Genomic DNA, 15,184 nt, shown 5'->3' with positions numbered 1-15,184 from the left:
AGTCTCACAACACAACAAACAACATTTCCTTCTCCTGTACTTTTTCACTGAAATCCCTGGTGACTTTGTTGTGCTCTGACTCCGCTTCCCTGGTGACTACCTGCTTCATTGCTTTCCCGTTACATCCAAACATCCAAACCTTGAGGAGGGGGCAGCCACTGGAGGAGGGGGCAGCCGCTGGAGGACGGACCCGCCTTCAGCAACGCTGAGACCTGGCTGACTCCGGTTCTGTTCTCTTTCCTTCCAGATTAACCTCTTCCCAGGGAATTAGTATCAGCTACAAAAAGTTCCCACCAGAGTAAGACCAACCAGCACTCAGATTTTACCTGGTAAGAGGTTAAGGTATTAACCCTTCCAGCAAGTGCTTCAAGGTCCAGAAAAATAAACGAGTCGAAGCTCACGTTTATGATCTGTGCCCTGGAAATCTTGTTGGCAGGATCTTGCCCTACGACCTTCAACCTCATCGGATAGCCATCTGCTTTCTGTAGCCCCACATAGGCTTATCCTTTTAGAGGGAGTATCACACCAAGTTTTAACTTTTTGATTCATGTTTCCTTAACACTGATGGAACTGGAAGTACAAATCTGGCCCTGATTTTTAGAGCTCAGCCCCACTGAAATTTCTTTCAGGACAAGTTCACTTTGCCCCTGGCCATCTTGCTTAACTTCTCTGCTTTCACTCATTTTTAGTATCATTTCAGCTGAGTGTCTATCTGCATCTGAATATTACATCCTGGTGTCTGAGTCCCTCTACTCGACCCTATTGTCTGTGGCTGGTTTCACCATGGCTGTGTTTCAGATGCAATAATACTGAATAATTCTTTTGAGAACTTCTCCACCCGTTTCTTCTTGGACAGTATTTGCGTCTTCAAATCAAACGGACCTCTGAATCACCAATGGGCCAATTTTCTACAAGAATAGTTCATCTGTGGCCAACTCAGTGTGTCCATCTGGTTGCCTGCTTGGGTCCCCCCTTGAAATGTTCACGTGTGCTCGACCGTCTCCATCTTTCTTCTTTTATTGTCTTCCGCTTCCAGTTCTTTCAGGTATTGTCCCCAGCGTGTCAGCGAAAAAACCCTTCTCAGCAAGACCACTAGCCAGCCCTGCCTTTCCCAAGCCAAGGGTCGCCTTCACTCATCTTCAGCGGCACATGGCACAGCTGATCGCTCTTTGCTTCTTGAGACCCTTTTGTCTTGACTCTCATCTCTCCTAGTTCTTTCCCTCCCTAGGCTGACGCCTCTTCTTGGTCCCCTTCCCCAGTTCCTCCTCATGTCAGAGATAAATGTCCCCACCTCCCGTCTCCCTTAAGTAGTCTCTCTCCTTCCTAAGACGATTTCATTCAGGGTCACACCTTTATGTGCGTTTTACACACCAGCAACTCCTAGATTTGTATCCCCAGCCTCGCCCTCTCCCCAGAGCTCCTGTTTCCAGCCACGCCCACTCCACTTGTGTAGCTAATAGACGTCTCTAAATTAACTCCCCAAACTGAGCTTTTGGCTTTTTAACTCCTCCACAACTCCTACCAAAATCTGCTTCTCTGCGAGTTTACACGTCTCAAGGACTGGACACTTCAAATGACTACGTCGACATGTCGCCACCTTGGGAGGTGGTCCAGCCCCGTCACCTCCAGCACAGCTCTGGTTTTTTGCTACTTTGTAAACTTGCTCCTATCCGGTGTTAAGAGCAGAGGGCCCTTGGCAATACCTTCTGTTGGGCTTTTAAAGGCTTTAAAAAATAAAAAAACCCAACAAAACACACACAACCCAAAGCCTGGTCCATATTTTGAAAGTCCTAAAACGAATCCTAAGTGACTTGCCTCAACTCTCTCATCCACACATGCACCCACTCACACCAGCTGCTTAGCCCATGGGGAGAGCCACCCTGCAGGCAACTTCAGCAGGGCCCTACCCTGGGGAGGGCACTTGAACAGCTCTGCTTTTCTGCTCCCACAAGCGTTATATTAGAGACTCTTGTCAGATACGAACTACAGAGCGAAAAGTGTCTCCATCTCTCCCAACCTCTTTTCTTTGTCTTTCTTTAATAACATTTCTGTCCACTGGTTAATATCATTTATAAGTGATTATATCTGCCATTCTTTTAGCTTACGGAGATACAAATTGGTAAGAGATGTTATCTGTGATCTGAAAGTGCTTTCTGTGTGATATTAGTTTTAGATCTCCCATTTTTCACAGAAAGAGACATTCTCTGCCATGGGTTCATGCATCTCTAATTTTATCTGCCTTCAATTAAAAGAAAAAGAAAAGCTCAGTAATGAACCCAGAATGAATGGTTTCTCTAGACAGCCGGCTAAGAAGGGACTGTTATCGCATTTTTCATTTTGAGATATGCCTTTAATACTCTATTTCACCACTGTGGGAGGAAAATAATCTTGCCAAGGTCCAGGGATTTGTGGCAGGGAAAATCCTGGTAAGCATTTGCCTCTTTGCAGTTATCTGCATTACTGCAAATTCCTGCAAAGGCGAGAGGCTACACCCCTAGAGAGACAGGAAACAGTGCTCTGCGGGCAGCAGCTCCACTTCTGGAATCACCATAGGAGTCACGGCTTATTGCTTTTCTCACAAAGCAGCTTAGAGGAAAGATGCTTCCATTAGACTTACCAGGAAGGTTGCTGCTGGATGGGATTTAAGGGGTCATCCAAGCCCTTCCCCTGCATCCACGGATGACTCCACAGAAACGATTCACTGCAGATGAGAACATTCTCTGTTTAAATGTTTCCAGGGAACAGTCAGATGCACGTTTCCTGAGGACAATTAGAAACGATGCGTTTGGGCTTCCCTGGTGGCGCAGTGGTTGAGAATCCGCCTGCCGATGCAGGGGACGTGGGTTCGAGCCCCGGTCCGGGAAGACCCCACATGCCGCGGAGCGGCTGGGCCCGTGAGCCATGCCTGCTGAGCCTGCGCGTCCGGAGCCTGTGCTCCGCAACGGGAGAGGCCACAGCAGTGAGAGGCCCGCGTACCGCAAAAAAAAAAAAAAAAAAAAGAAATGATGTGTTCATGATTTCTCTTTATTGCCAAGGGGAAAAATAATAGTAGATAGATTTAACTGTAAGATAACATAAGATTGTCATGGACAGAAATGACTTCTCCTTATAAAAGCTAAGCCCATTCAGCCCCAATCAATTAGCCAGGATTGAAGATGTTGGAATTTAGGCAACTTACAGCTGAAAAATAAGTGGGTAAATCCAAATATGCTGTAATGCACACGCTTTCTTTGTCTTGGTTGGGTACAGAAAACAGAAAAATGCAGCAGGCATGTAGAGGCATAACCGTTTCTTTCTGGTTTTTAAGCCAGTGTTTGTTCCTGGGATCTCTTCCTTTTGACTTTAAGCTGAACTGTCAGCCCATATAGTAATTTCAGCTAATTTCTTGTACAGAAATAAGGGGAGGCTGGAGTCCATCTGGAGGAAACTTATTGAAATTTGTGGACCAGGAAGTGACCACTTTCGTGACGTTTACTCTCTCCCCTTCCCCTGTACAAAATTCTGCTCACAGAGCATTGACAGGCATGCAGGTTGTTTCTGAGCCATTTCCAAAAGTGAGACAAGCACAGAACTCAGATTGATACAGTACTCGGGTGTCCATGACCAGCCACTAATTACCTCTGTGCTGGCCTGAAATGTCCCTGCTCTGTCTCGGAATAACGCAATTCGACGTGAGCAGTCATCTCTGCTTTGGCTTCTGTATTCTTGGTGTCCATTAGTTTGCTGTTTCACTAAACGGGGGTGAAAGGAATTTGGTACAAGCTGTTATTGGAGGGATGACAGCTCTGGCAGACCTTGACAAATTGGCTAATAAAAATAAAACTATTGGAAGTTATTTAACTTTCCTTTTTAGAATAGAGAATAGAGCCCGACACATAGTAGTTGCTGAACAAGTTTCACTAACTAAATGAATGGATACATGCACGATTATTGTAGAATCGGTGCTCCTTTATCCTTAAATGTTACTTTCTTTTCAGTAGACTAGTTGATTAACTGTTTCGTCAGCCGTTTAGCCCAGGAGTGATGCTGAATGAGAGACAGACCCTTTGACTGCACATTGAGGAATGAAATGGATCCAAGTAGCTTTTCTCTGCAAAGTCTCAGTTGGCTGCTTTTGCAGAATTTGCATGTGAGAAAATATGAAAGGATTTTGACTGACTGATCAGATTCCTTTAATTTTAGGTTCACAATATCTTTTAATTTTTTTTTTTTTTTTTTTTTTTGCAGTACGCGGCCTCTCACTGTTGTGGCCTCTCCCATTGCGGAGCACAGGCTCCGGACGCGCAGGCTCAGCGGCCATGGCTCACGGGCCCAGCCGCTCCGCGGCATGTGGGATCTTCCCGGACCAGGGCACAAACCCGCGTCCCCTGCATCGGCAGACGGACTCCCAACCACTGCGCCACCAGGGAAACCCCTCTTTAAATATTTTAAAAGAGAGGAAGACGGGGTGTCATGGTACAGCCATGGCTAAGACATGACTAAGGCAACTAAATTATTTTCACGGGCAAGAAAGTCCTGGTGACATTAACCATGACGTTTTTTTCCCTTCGCCCTTTCCTCTAGTGTAGAGCCCGATGCTTGTCTCCTGATTAAGAGACTGAAAATAGAGGAACGTCTTCCCCTCGTGACCCAGCTGCCTTGGCTGCGTCGTTTCCATCACTCTTTCTTTTCCCTTCACATCAGCCACCCTCACCTCTTTACGCGCTCACCAGACGACCTCACTCTTTCCATGTTGCCACTGGCATCACTTCCCAAGGAGCTGGTTTTGACCCTGGGATCTGTCATCACGGCTCTCCTAGCACAGGTTCGTCTACTTCAAAGCATCTCTCAGGGGTCCTTTGACATTTTTTCGTATCTATGTGATTATCAGGTTCTTTGTTTCTTGACGAGGCCACAGTCTTCAAGGACCAAGCACTACTTTTCTCATCATTATTCCAGCTCAGTGCCTGGCCCAGAGCTGGCACTGATAAATATTTACTGATTGAACAGATTAGTGAAGAAACTAACATTTGAAGGAGAGGCGCCATGATCTCCGCCACAGCACGTGTGAGAAAGAAACGTGACGGCTCCCGTGGAACATTCCTTGCACAACAAGGATTAGCTGGTAAAATGTGTGGGTTCCAGAAATCTCCTTCCCCTCAAACGTATCTATAGAAAAGTCTTCATTAGAGACCTTTTTTTTTGGTTCAAGCTAAGACACTATTAGTCTACGATTCAAATGCTTCCGGAAAGGTTGGCTAGCTACTAGCTGTTATCACTTAGATGTGAGTCAGTTATAATTTTTAGTACTTGGGCTCAGTACACTGGAGGCTTTACTCAACTTACTGGATTGGAGCAATAAGGGCAGAGCAAGTTTGGAAATTGAGAACATTTGTTTTGCTACAAAAAAGCCACAAAATGACACTGAAGCTTCTGCTACCCTCAAATGTGTGAGGATCTCTGTGTTCCAAGGGACTGGGCTTTAAGGTCCACGTACGTCAGAGGAGACAGGAATATGACACACAGAAAAATGGGGGTTTAGAAAGGAAACTTCACCCAAAGAGCCAGGAACTTTGATAAGCTACACCTTCTGTGAAAAAATAGACGAGAAAGAAATCTTCTTGCCAATGTGGGGAGATTCAAATGGCATTGATCCATCTGGGTTGGCTCTGGCGAGAAAAATCTACCTGAGAATCCATTTATAACCACAACTACTTTATGTGGTTTTAAATTTTGAGCTGACGTGCCTTCTAATCACAGCATGTTCCTGGGTTGGAAGGGTGCAAAACCTCAGTAGATTTGCATGCCCAACTCAAGAGGACACTTCACAGATAGTGGGCAGAATATGATGAACTCATATTAATCAAATTAATTATTAATCAATAATTAATCAAATCTCTCTCTCTCTCTCTCTCTCTCTCTCACACACACACACACACACACACACACACACACTTGTGCACACACAAGGAAACAAACCACCATGAGTGAGAAAAGAAATAAACAGTCGTGGAGTCAGATCTTCACTAGCTAAGAGATTCAGCCTTCGGAACACTGTGATACTAAATAAAAGAAGTAGGATTAAGTGTTTGAAGCTATAAAAGAGAAAATAGTATATATAAGAAAGGCACAATTTATTCTCCCAAATAACCAAGGCAACTTGGTAAAGATTCAAATACAACTTCTGGAAACAGAACATTTCCATCGGAATAAAATCCCCAATGGATGAGTGCACCTAAAATCAGACATAGATGATAAAAGAAGTAGTAAACTGAAAGTTAGATGTGAAGCACTTCCCCATAAAGCAGGTTAGAGAGGCAGAGAGAGAAAGTATGAGAGAGAAATGGAAAATAAAGTGTGTAGGTTTGATATACGTCTAAATGGAATCTAGATAAAGAAAATGGAAAGAGTAACGGAGAGGAAGCACTTAAAAGATAAAAGCAGGAAAAAAAACCCTAATCTTCAGACCCAGAAAGTCTAATCACTCCAGATAAAAATAAATCCACACAAGGAAGACAGAGAGAGAATAAAAGAACAAGGGAGAGAAGACAGATCACCACAAAGGAAAGGCTTTGCTGCTCTTCTCGTCAGATATTGGAAGATGCTTGAGATGATGGAGAGATGGTATCTTCAATTGTGCTGAGAGAAAGCAGCCGTCAACCTCAAATTCTATTCACAGTAAGTCTTGCAAGAATGGTGAAATACAGACATTTTTAGACTAATGAAAACAGATCATCAAAAGACTTTCTCTAAAGGACTTTGTAAAGAAAGTATTTCAGGAGAACAGTGTGCAACGCTGGACAAACAAAACGTCGAATTTACAAGACGGAATGTAGACACCAAAGACCGTAGTAAATGTTTATTGTGCAATTACTATGTACCAGGCAATTGTCTAAGCACTTCACATGTGTTAGCTCATTTGGTCCTCGCTATGTGCTATGAGTCAGTGGAGAAAGGTCATCTGTTCAACAGGTGGTCCTGGAACAACTGGACGTCTGTGCAGACAATAAATAAGTGTGCCTTGACCCTTACCTCATGCCATATGCCAAAATTAACTAAAAAGGATCATACGCCTACACATAAAAGTTAAACTGCAATAGTGGAAATAATACAACAAATCTTTGTAACTTTGTGGTATGTAAAGATTTCATAGACAACACTTAAAAGTCATGAATGATAAAAGAAAAACAATAACATAAGCCTTATCAAAATTAAAACATTTATTCTTTGAAAGACACTATATTTAAAAAAGTAAAAGTCAAGCCAGAGACTGAGAGAAAATGTTTGCAATATATATCATCTCAGAAAGGACTTGTATCAGGGATACATAAAGAGCTCTCACAACTCAATAATAAGAAGACAAGCAACTCCATAAAAAATTAGGCAAAAGATTTGAACATTCAAAGATATTTGAATGCCAAATGGACTTGTTAATATATGCTCAGTAGCATTAGGAAAACACAAATAGAAACCCAAATGTGATACCACTATAATTCAGCAGAATGGCTAAAATTAAAAATTAAAATTCCAAGTGTGAGCATAGATACAGAGAAACGGGAGCGCTCGTGTGTTGGTGGGGGGGCATGAAAGGTACAATCATCTTGCGATCAGTTTGGCAATCTCTTTTAAGTTAACCATAGACTGGCAATAGGACCCAGCAGGTTATGAGTTTTTACTGAAAAGAAATGAGAACATGTGTCCATGCAGAGACTTTTACATGAAAGTTCATAGCAGCTTGATTCATAATAGCCCCAAACTAGAAACAACATCCAATATCCAAATATCCATCAACAGGTGCCTGGATGAGCGAATTACTGTGCGTCCATACTACTGAATTCTGCTTAGCAACGAACAGGAAAAGCTATTGTTATAAGCAGAAACGTGGATCACCCTCAAAAACATTACAGTGATTATGGTGTATAAAAGAAGTCAAACAAAAATGTGTATGTACTGTATGAAGAATGAGTTCCATTTATATAAAGTCTAAGAAGGAAATCTAACGTGAAGTTTCAGAAAAAGCAGATCGGTGGTCACCTGGGGCCAAGGATGGGGTGGAGTTTGCCTGGGGAGGGGCTCAAAGGTAGAGGCTTATGGGGATTCTCTGTATCTTGATGGGCTGGTGGTTACATGGCTGTGCATAATTGTCAAGACTCAAACTGTGCACTTAAACTGTATGTAAATTATACCTCAGTGAAATTTATTTTAAAAAATAAACATGTCCTCTATGGTGACCTAAATGGGAAGGAAATCCAAAAGAGAGGGGATATATGTATACATAGAGCTGATTCACTTTGCTGTACAGCAGAAACTAACACAACATTGTAAAGCAACTGTACTCCAATAAAAATTAATTAAAAAAATAAAAATAAACAAGAGAGAACTAAAATACTGGTCAACAATAAATGTAAGGGGAAAAGGGTTTGACCAAAGTTAAAACGTCCTAAAATACATCTAACTGTTCTAGAGCAGGTTGGAGATACTGCTTAGACTTGAAATAACTATGAGATTTTGATGATAAAAATTTTCATGATAATCACTAGGATAGAAATAGAGTGTGTATGTTTTCAAAAGAGTGAATATGGGTGAATGGATGTGTGTGTCAGGGGATAGGGATGAAATAAAAACAAAACACAAAATCAATCCTATAAAACAGGGAAAGAAGAAGAAAAAGAGGCTTGCCCCCTTGCCTGTGAGGTGAATGACGCATTTTATGCATTTGATTCAGTTTTATGTTAGTTCTCTAGGATTTACATGTTTTCCTAGGTGATTTTATCTCTGGTTTCCCCAACACCTTACCCACCTAATTCACAAATATATCCATGTCAACGCAAACATTTACCATTTCCTTTTGCATCCTGGAGAAAAAGATATCCTTCTCTCTGTTTAAGATTGAGCCTTTCACATCCCTGCTGCCTGCTCAAACTTCCTTTTCTTATCCTATGAAGTATTTTCTCTTACTTCCATCACTTTATCTCCTGGGTCCATCTCTCTCTCTCTCTGTCTCTCTCTTTCACATACACATACACATATGTACGGTTTGTGATTTTATATATATATATATATATATATATATATATATATATACACACATGTATATATGTGTATATATATATAGATATGCACAGACTGCAGCTCCCTGTCTAATTCATGACCATCCATCATGACTATGAGACTCTCATGCCCATGATTTCCCTCAAACTGCTCTGAGATCAATGGTGACACCCTAGGTAATAAATCCCATAGATAATTTTCACTGCTTATTATACTGTATGAGAAATTTGGTTCTATTTGCCACTCCTGTCCTGTTGTTGGTTTTCTCTTATCTCAACCATCTGTTATATGTGTCCAGGTCACTAGACAGCTGATAAATTAGAATTTCTTGAATGGAAGATGGCTTGCTTTCTCTCCCCTTTTCCTTTATTCTTAACCTACTAAACCCTTCTTCCTCCAGGAAGCCTTCCAGACCATTTCTGGCTGGGTTTCTGAAATATCTGTGTTCCTAAAGCAAACTTCTGCATTACGTGTCTTCTGCTGTAGGAATGCGAGTTCCTTGAGGACAGGTGTCATACACTTTCTATCTTACACCAGATGTTCAGCCCATTGTTACAGGGCCCTCTGTAGGAGGACCTCAGTGTATATTTGGTGGATGAATGAAGATGAAGATGGGAACTATCTATAGTCATTATTGTTAATATTCCCCTTTATTTCCTTTTGGGCTAAGGCATGAATGGCTGGCATGATATCTAGGAGACAGGGTCTGGGAAAAATAGAAAGAAAGGGGACTTCTGAACAGAGGACAGATGCTAAAGGAAATGGACTACGCTTTAACTAAGCATGGTTTAAAACTAGAAGTTCTCACTCTCTTTGGGATACTCAAGACATCCCAGATTGTCGCCCTTTAGTTTCCAAGACAGAAATAAATAATGGCATATTGGTACATTTTTAACAACTGGCTCTCCGCAGTAAAGAAAAATAAAACAAAGAAGAGCCTTAATATGTAGCATTTGCCTGTAGTAGAAATAGCCCATCACAGCTGAATTTAAACTATGTGATGTCAACTAGCTTTCAAAATTCCTAAAAATTTGAAAATTGGCTTGCGTGAGCTGGTACAGCTGCCTTTGGCACGCCACTGGATATAAATAACGTATGTGCCAAGGTATTGCCCCCTAGTTGTAGAAAGCCTTTCAATTCATAGTATTTTGTACAGATTTCCTGGAAGACACGGAAATATTATTCTTGATGTTTAATAAATGAGGAAATTAAGACTCAGAGAATTTCATGACTTATGGTATCAAGAAGGATGATTTTGGCAGCCAATAATAGAAACCCCTTACTTCAGTTGACTTAAAAATAAGGAGTTTAATATCTTTTGTAAAGGGGACACCAAAGGGAAAATCAGGTTTCAGAACTGTGTGTGTCCCTCATGATGAGTTTAAACACCCTTCCTCGTTCCCTCTCTCCTCTGACGTTCTTGGTGTTGGCTGGACCCTCTGCCTTGATGTTCAGGCTGGTTCAGTCAGTCCAGCTGGACTTGACAATGGCCAGTGTAAGGGCGAAGACATCTCCTCCTGGCCCATGACTTAGGGTCAAGAAACCTTTCCCAGAAACTCCTCCTGAGATTGACCTCATTTCTCACTGACCACAACTGGGTCATGTGTCCAAGGCCAGCACACTTGAGGGCACACTTGAGGGATAGCTTGGCTGACTCAGATAAACGGATACGCCCCTAGTGCTGGGAGTGAGTAATTGTCCTCTGGGATCCGTTGGAGAAAGCCAGAGATCCAAACACATTTGGTGCCTGTTAGGGAGGAAACGACGGGCAATGGATAAGCAACTGGCAGTGTCCATAGCGTTGCCAAGTTCGCAGTCCAGTTGGTGGTAAAGCCTGCAATCTACCGTCATAATCAAGCACCCCCTTCCCAAACATGACATCCAGTTTCTTTATAAAGATGTAGATAAAAACCATCTTTCTTTGTGCTCCTCTGACATTTTTGTATGCAATTATCTTTGTTTATTATTCCAGCAAAATCATACGGAGTTGCCTACTATATTTCATGTTCTAGGTGTAGGGGCATGCCTCTGTGTATTTCTTGTATGAGCATATATATAAACTCTGTGTTACTGGGGGACAACACTGTTTATACTCCTAACTTGTGCTCACACAGTGCCTTGCAAGGAAAAGGCACAAACACTATCTATATATGTATATATACACAAATATAGATATACGAATATATATATAGTCTATATATAAACTAATATGTATATAGTATATAAACATTTGAAAAAGAAAACTTCCAGGCTTCTCTTCCACAGGAGTCTTTCAACAACTTTCCAATATTATTCACCGTTCAGTAGAGACAAACTTTAAAAGTTAGAGCCCCGAAAGAGAATTTTTTCTAAAAATTATTGCAAGCATTGGAAAATAAAGAGTTACAGCCCAAAATACCTTGCGACTATAACTACAGAGCTCACTGCAGTGATTACTATAACGTGCAGTGCGGCAGAGTTACAGTTGCCATGGGAACCTTAAATTTGATTTTCTGGGGTTTTGTGTGTACAAAATCTCTACTGTATGGCTGCCTTCATGTATTGTCTTTTTTCATTTGTTACACACGTACTTGGGTCCAAAGTAGGTCACCTGAACTAAACACAGAAATGTTGATTGCTTTCTTCAAAGATTTCTTTAATATCTCAGCAGTATCAGAGTTCATTCAGAAAGTGCATGTATAAAAAATTATTTTTGATCTTACTTCAGACATAATAGATTAATCTCTTCCATCCCAGCTTACACCATTCTTTGGAATACAAACTTCCTCTGTATTTTCAGCTTTTGATCTAGTCACTTTTAAAAAGTTTATGTGAGTTGGTGCTGTTTCAGGTGGATAACAGATGATGTAGTCCTATCGATGTTTTGTTGCTTGTCTTTTGTTTTCTGATAATTCCTTTATACACTGTTTCTGACTAGATTATCTCTCGGCTTCAGTCTTCTAGTAGCATGGAGCTCATCTCCTTACCTGGGATGGAATGCTTTACCAACACCCATGATGTAATGCCCATAGTTCAACCATCCTGTTTTTCTATTGCTCTTTTCTATAAGTTCTTTGGAACAGTGAGAACTCATATCTCTATGACTTTAATGAAGAGAAGGTTTGAATTCCTGCAGATACAAAGTCCCGGCAGACTCTAGATTTAGTCTTTACTCCCTGTTGTAGGTCTGTCTTGACATAGCAGGAAACGCTAGCTTTCTCACTAACTATAGGAGCGCACAAAATGTTCCAAGTTTATTTGTCTACAGTGAATCAGAGCATTGCTTTCATCTGATTTTCCCCAGTGAGAAATCAACAAGAATTTCCCACACCACTGCTTTGCCAGGGCTAACAGCAGCCGCTAATGTTATCTAGCTATTGCTTCGACATCTCGTATTTTGGATAAGGAATGTTCATACTTGTTTGCTGAATAAATTTGGACACTGTGCTGTTTTACCTTGAAGACTTCACATTGTCACAATGTTCCCATTTCTTTTTTTTCTTTTTTTTTTTTTTTTGCGGTACGCAGGCCTCTCACTGTCGTGGCCTCTCCCGCTGCGGAGCACAGGCTCCGGACGCGCAGGCTCAGCGGCCATGGCTCACGGGTCCAGCCGCTCCGCGGCATGTGGGATCTTCCCAAACCGGGGCACGAACCTGCGTCCCCTGCATCGGCAGGCGGACTCTCAACCACTGCACCTCCAGGGAAGCCCTGTTCCCATTTCTTTAATGTAGGTAGATAAAAATCTTAATTCTACCACTCTCAGCTCTGGAGTGGTTAATTGAAACGTTGCTTGACAGAAAGCATTTTTTAATAATTGTTGCATTTTAAATAAAAACATTTTAAATAAAAACAGAAAAGAATATGATAGTGTGTTGATGTCAGTTTCGATAAGGGATGAGCAGGCATTGTAATGTATTGCACTAGCTACAATAAATCAAAACTTCAGAGACAAGACGGCATATTTAACAAACTCGTCATTCTGTAATGACGAGGCAGGTGATGACTCACCACAAACTAGCGAAAGACAAGGGCGACATTCACGGCGCCAGCACGCCTGCAGGCAGATCGATGGCGTCAGCAATCTTCATCTGCGTGTGTGTAATTCACCTGAATAATCTTCAGAATCCTAAATCCTTCGAATTAGTGCAAAACAGAGAGCTGAGGAGAGAAGACGGGGTAAATTAAAGAACGAAAACAACGGATCACCAACCGGATCGCTCAGCAAACATTTACTGATGAGCTTTTGGAGAACTGGGTACCATGTGAGTAGAAAATATCCCCAAGGTTTAATTTGGGGGATGTCTGTCAGTGAAACAATAACTTGTAGAGAGATGTGACAAATGGCCTTGCCTGAGTTCGTGCTAAATGGCAAAAACAAAATTCCATGAAGGAAACATGTACGTGGTGGACAAGACTCAGTCCACTAAAACACATAGAAATCGTGGATAAAATACAGTAACAATACAAAACTATATGTCAACCATGCATTTAATTCTCACAAAAAGTCTATGATGAAAATAACAGTGAAATACACTACACTCCTACTAGAAGAGCTAAAATCCCCCCGAAAAACCTATTGCTAGAGAGGACGGGGAACAACAGGAACTTATGTTCCTTGATGGTAGGAATGCAGTAGGGTACAGTCACTTCAGAAGGCAGTTTCTTACAAAGGTAAACATTGTATAATCATACAATCCAACAATTATGCTCCTCGGTATTTATCCAACTGATTATCCAACTGTGAACGTATGTCCACACAAAAATCTCCATGCAAATACTTATAGCAGCAATAATCATAATCACCAAAAATTCGAAGCAGACAAAATGCCCTTCAGTAACTGAACAAGCAGAATCTGTACAATGGAACATCATTTAGCTTTAAAAGGGATACGCTGTCGGGCTTCCCTGGTGGCGCAGCGGTTGAGAGTCCGCCTGCCGATGCAGGGGACCAGGTTCGTGCCCCAGTCCGGGAAGATCCCACATGCCGCGGAGCGGCTGGGCCCGTGAGCCATGGCCGCTGAGCCTGCGCGTCCGGAGCCTGTGCTCCGCAGCGGGAGAGGCCACAGCAGTGAGAGGCCCGCGTACCGCAAAAAAAAAAAAAAAAAAAGGATACACTGTCAACCCATGCGACAAAGTGGAGGAATCTTAAATTCACATCATTCTAAGTGAAAGAAACAAACAAGTCTGAGGAGGAGACATACTGTGTGTTTCCAACTACGTGAAATTTCATAAAACCAAAACCATGGAGGTTGAAAACAGATCAGTGCTTGTCAAGGCAAAGTGTTGAATACATGAAGCTCAGGGGGTTTCCTTTTCCTTCGTGATCTTACTTAACTATGTAAATAAATAAATAACGTTTATTTTAATTAAAATAGTTTTGGGTTACAGGAAAAATGGCAAATATAATACAGAAGAGACCTAATATACCCACACCCTATTACTGACATCTTACTTATGTATGGTATATTTATCACAACTAATGAACCAATATTGATACACTATTATTAACTAAAGCCCATACTCTATTCAGATTACCTTATGTTTACCTAATGTTCTTCTTCTGTCCAGGAATCCCATCTAGGCCACCACATTACATTACACACGGCCTCAGTCAGGGGATCAAGGTCAACGTCAACAGTGACGTCATGCTGATAGCGTGTACTCTTGATATGATGTGATGAACTGCACTTTACCCCTGTGGTCTTCCTTCCCCAAACCCCAATCTAACGATGAGAAAGACATCCAACAAAACCCAAACTGAGGGACAGTCTACAGAATACTGGGCCCGTACTCCCCAAAACTGTCAAGGTCATCAAACACAAGGAACATCTCAGAAACTGTCACAGCCCAGCGGAGCTTCAGGAGACATAAAACTAAACATTACACAGTCCTCTGGGTGGGATCCTGAGACCGAGAAAGGATATTAGGTTAAAACTAAGGAAATCTGGATAAAATATGGTCTTTGGTTAAGAACAATGCGTCTATACTGGTTCATCAGTGGTGGCAAATGTACCATCCCAATGTAAGGTGTTAACACTTAAGGAAAATGGATGTGAGGTGTCAGGAACTCTCTGTACTGTCTTTGCAATGATCTGTCATTGTAACCCCACAATGAAAATACTTAAGTGCAGAGATATTTTTATGTTGTCCAGAATATTACATGTGAATGTCAGCA

The 15,184-nt window shown here is 41.7% G+C and overlaps 1 long non-coding RNA gene across 4 annotated transcripts in view; it reads right to left on the bottom strand.

Moving 5' to 3' along the window:
* The window catches only part of LOC109549324 (uncharacterized), a 401,131-nt gene that overhangs the window by 3,619 nt on the left and 382,328 nt on the right, over positions 1-15,184 (bottom strand). For 3 of the 4 annotated variants that reach the window (XR_012325564.1, XR_012325562.1, XR_012325563.1), the window contains 2 exons: positions 13,018-13,167; positions 2,618-2,701 (listed from right to left, as the gene is read on the bottom strand). This is a non-coding gene — a long non-coding RNA (uncharacterized lncRNA). The remainder of the gene's footprint in view (positions 1-2,617; positions 2,702-13,017; positions 13,168-15,184) is intronic. The other variant, XR_012325565.1, reaches the window with a different exon arrangement.

The sequence above is a fragment of the Tursiops truncatus genome, chromosome 14 (genome assembly GCF_011762595.2).
Source record: "Tursiops truncatus isolate mTurTru1 chromosome 14, mTurTru1.mat.Y, whole genome shotgun sequence".
Lineage (NCBI taxonomy): Eukaryota > Metazoa > Chordata > Mammalia > Artiodactyla > Delphinidae > Tursiops > Tursiops truncatus.
Note: the sequence above shows the minus strand (reverse complement) of the source record. Positions and strands in the feature narration are given on the sequence as shown.